We start from the raw sequence: 4542 nt of genomic DNA, 5'->3' as shown, positions 1-4542 counted from the left end.
TTAATAATCTAATATATTTAATATCACAAACACCAAAAACATTATTGTAAATAAAGAACCAGTCGCATTTATTTTATTTTATTTATTTATTTTTTTCTTACCTTTTCGACCCTTCCTTTTTTCCTGGCTCCCTACTTTCTCTCATCTAAACTTAACCACCCCTCCATCTTAACCCTTTGTACCCCTCCCTCTCTCTGCTGAATCCTTAATCTCTCCACCTAAAACCTAACCTCCTTCTTTCCTTAATCCAACCTTTAGATAGTTCCCTCTTTCTCCCGAAGGAAACCCTTATTTCCTTTACCACATTCCTATCTTTGCCTTAACCTTTTGCCCCCTCCCTCCCTTCCCTTCTTTGACTCCTAAAACCCTTCTGTTGGGCCTAATTTTCCTGTATCCTCAACCTAATCTCTCAACTCTTAGATTCTTACTTCTTTTATCTAAACTTAACCACTCTTCTTATCCCAACCCTAACCTTTGACCTTTCCCTCTTCTCTGCTGACCCCTTGGATCCTTCCTCTTATACCTAACCTTTTTCTATCCTTAACCTAACCTCTTATTAGTAATTTTTCTAAGCCTTACCACCTTTTATCTAAACCTAACCACTCTTCTCTATTAAATCTTAACCTCTTGACCTCTCTCCTTCTACTATACTTCTCAAATCTTTTCTAAAATCTAACCTGGCCGGAATTCTAATCTAAACCTAACCCTTTCAGCTACTCTTGTCTCATCTTACTTATAATGAACACCAACATAACAAATCCTCACTAGCTTAATCTGAGTTCACTCGGAGAGAGCAACTTGCACCCACGGGAATGCACTAGTTGTATTCCATGCAGCACACTCAGCACATACAAAACCACCAGGTGTTGTCCTAGACACACCAATAACATATACACCAATAAAAGATGGTCCCTGTCGCTGGGAATGGTTTGATATCGAGTGAGAGTGCCGACCCTTTGAGGTACATAAAGGGCAATGATCCAGTTCTGGAGAGCCCACCACCTCAGAGAGTGAATTCACAATACTAAGTTTGTTCAAGTGATACTGGAATTCACACAAACCGGACAAACCGCACATTCCAGGCTATGATGGACAGTAACCCAGAGACTGGGCTTCCAAAGGACACTCATCCCAATGGGCGAAAGAGATGGTGAAGTGAAAGAAAGCAAAAGTTGGGATGCTGAGCTGGTGCCTTGGTGACTGTAGCCCCACCCACCTTAATAATACCATCACAAGTTAGCTGATGATACCACGAAGGAAAGATTGTCTGGTGCACCAACAACAACCTCTGTTTGAACACTTCCAATTCGAAGGACAGAGACAAGATGGACTTTAGAATGTCTCCATTCTAATGCCTCGAATGGAAACACCGTCCATCCAAATGGAAATGACAAGGTAAATGACAACTTTTGTTAAAGGTCAATTCTGTTTTGAAGCATGAATTATAAAGCTGCGTATTTGTTTCCCAAAATGATATAAACAGCATAATTTGTAAGAAATGTTCTCCAATTTTCTGTATGGTAGGTCTTTTCTTGGAAATTTCACAAGGCGAAGAGGAAAAAGATTTTCTCAAACAAACCAGAGGATAAAATATGACCTGCCCCTTGGATGGAGCCATGAAAGGCCAGAAGCGCCTTGCAGAGCACCGTGGAGCCTATGTTTGAAGAAGGCAACAGGCTGATGGACCAGCTGATGCCAACAGCTGGTCCATCAGGATGTAGACATTGTTGTTTCAATGACAGGTCAAAACATTAAACAGTTTTGACCTGTCTCTGTTGCAAAAATGTAGAGAAAGTGTAAATTTACAGGAATTTGGAAATGTTTTCAGTCCGTTTGAAAATAAAATACAAAAAGGTCAAAGCAACAAGGTGCGGTTCCTTCCAGTTTCCCTCTGTAACGCTGGGGCCAGATCCAGGCACAATGCCAACGAAGTGGCCCTGGGTGATCTGCAGCGGCTGATAAGCCGCACATCATCATGTGCCAACAGGTCTCTGAACAAATGCTCCCTCCGAATCCTGCTGTTGGCGATGTCGTCCAGCCGGGCCAAAGCTAAGATCGTTTCAGTTACACACACATTTGTGCAGCTTTTTATGTACATGTGTGAATGTCTACGCCTTGTCTGTCCACTTTAAGAATCATCAAACCTGATCTGTTTGGAGAAAAGGGCGGCTGATTCGACCACGTTTTCTTTCTCAAGTGAGAACGAAAGAGACCCTTCTCAAACATTTTCAGTTCTTGAGCGTATTTACACCTACCTCTGAGAAAAACAGAGGAAATTCACTTTTTACAGCCAATGGCGGTTTTCTCGTTATTTTATTTGATTATTTTACCTATATTTCACGCTATGTTCGTTTTCATACATCCCAACTTGTGCATTAAATGTAGAACATTTTTTGTGCGTATCCAAGCTTTAGACATGAGGCCCCAGCTCTTTCTGGAACATCACATTTCTCCTCTATAAATCCCTTAACAGAATGCAGAGCTAGGTCCAACCTGGCAGTTTGCACAGTTGGATGGTTGCCAAGGAGATTTAAGGATTTCTCAAACATGCATAAAATAATCACAGCGACACTCCAGGTATGTTTTTTTTTTTCAAAAAAAGTTTATTTTACATCGTACTGTCCTGTTAAAATTGAAGGGTACAAACTAAACTGGAACTGAGCAATAAGCAGTTTCATGATAAACATGTATAAAGAGCCTTAAAAATCCTTAAGAATGATTGACCAAGAGTCCTTTGCAAAGGGCTATCATCTTAGTAAAGTATGTTGGCTGCTGGTGCTCTCAAGGGCCATCAAATGTTTGTCCAACAACATCAAATGGAGCTCTTTCTCTAATCACAGAACCATACTGGATGCACCAACGCTGCAGCTTTCCAGATGCATGGGGATGAACAGCCTCCAGCCCCCCTGTAGTGCTAAGGCTAATGTGGTTTCCCTTCAGGGAGCCATGGAAATATGATTCTACTGTGTATCCGTGCTGTGTTATGTGGGCTTTAATAAACCGGATGAGAGGCTGTGCTACCAACAGGTGTTTGTCATTACTGGAAGCTGCAAAACTGTCGTGTCCAGGGCATCTGTGATTTACAGTTCAGCTAAATTGACCAACAGGCACACAAAGCAGATGCCTGTGAGCCATGAGTATTTTCTTCTTCACACTTGCTTTAAGATCGATGGAAACATTTGTTTGGTTCAATCTGCCTCCTGGTGACAAAGCTCGGCACAAAATATGTACTTACAAAATGAGCTAAGTCATCTTACTTTGGAAAGCAGTGTTTAAACATTGAGTATGGAGTCTGTCTCAAACTCAGTGCGCTGTAACAGAGGATTCCAATCTCTGTTGAGATATTGTGTTGTTTTAGAAGAACGGTTTACTGAGGGGAAAACAAAGGAAAGATATTCTCAGATATTTCACTTCCACGTTGATAAATCCAGTATTCTGCGAAGAGGTGTTCAGATCATGAAACAAAATATGTTTTGATATGTTGAAAAAAATTACAGCATTTAAATATTCAACAAGCTGAAATAAACATTAAAAGATCGACTGTTTGAACTATCTTGGTGGGAATCTTTAACTAACTCAAAATTGGATTCTGATTTTTGGGGTCATGATTCGCTTCAAAAATCAATTTTTGAGTCAAAACATTTATTCATAATGATTTCAACTTTAATGTATCAGTGCTTAAAGTATCCTCATTATGTATTCCAGTCTGCTGGCATTTATAACATGTTGAATGTTAAAATATGTTTAATTACTCCTTCCCTTTGTTTCCTCAAAGTGTGGTGAAGAGAAGGCTACACATTTCTACAGACTTTTTACAATTTTCATCCTGTGGTTTTCAGCCATTTGACAACCTTTGTAGTTCTGTATCAAAAAATTCTTAAAAAATATATGAAAATCCTCACCACATTGGAAAAGCATTCCATATTCATGTTGTCTGTGGATACGAAAACCGGACAGTGGAAGTGAACTAGTTGAACCGAAATATCAACATTGCTGTCGAGCATATTTCTGCATAAAACACCTTCTGACCAATCAGACATAAAACCATATGGAGCTCTGCACGGGTTAGGGCAGAGCAGACTTTCACTCAGCTTTATTGGCTTCATTCATTTATGATGTTCCTGAAGCGCTCCATCTTCAATTTGCAAAACTCACACAGAGTGAAAAAAGGAAAAGTAAAAAAACAAGTACAAATGTTTGTACAAAGGCAGGGCTAGTGAAATTGATTTTGGGATTTTCATTTTAGAATTTATTTCAATATTAGTGGCCTTTATTTGAAAGTAATCCAACAAGTAGGGGGCAGAGAGAAAGGACAAAAACATGCAGCAGAGGACGGGAGTTGAACTCAGGACACCTGGGTTGAGGTCCTTTTTGTATGGGGCGTCTGCTCAAACCACTACGCTGATTATAAAATGACATCAACTAACTAAAACCAATATTTGGCAACCAGCAGTCAGATTTTTGACAAGCTTTACAGGAGCGTATGCGTTGTTTTCACATCCATCATGGCGAACCAGGCTGCTTTCCGAAGAGCGTGACGTC

The 4542-nt window shown here is 40.0% G+C and overlaps 1 long non-coding RNA gene across 1 annotated transcript; it reads right to left on the bottom strand.

The window, feature by feature from the left end:
- Window positions 1-421: 421 nt before the first annotated feature.
- Window positions 422-1025, bottom strand: LOC106965270 (uncharacterized). The gene is made up of 2 exons (XR_001428598.1): window positions 652-1025; window positions 422-550 (listed from the first exon to the last, which is right to left on the bottom strand). It is a non-coding gene; the product is annotated as an uncharacterized LOC106965270 (long non-coding RNA).
- Between the last annotated feature and the right edge of the window lie 3517 nt (window positions 1026-4542).

This window comes from Poecilia latipinna, unplaced genomic scaffold, assembly GCF_001443285.1.
Source record: "Poecilia latipinna isolate Pla-1442-1.1 unplaced genomic scaffold, P_latipinna-1.0 Scaffold1794, whole genome shotgun sequence".
Classification (NCBI taxonomy): domain Eukaryota; kingdom Metazoa; phylum Chordata; class Actinopteri; order Cyprinodontiformes; family Poeciliidae; genus Poecilia; species Poecilia latipinna.
This window is presented reverse-complemented; position numbering and strand designations above follow the sequence as displayed.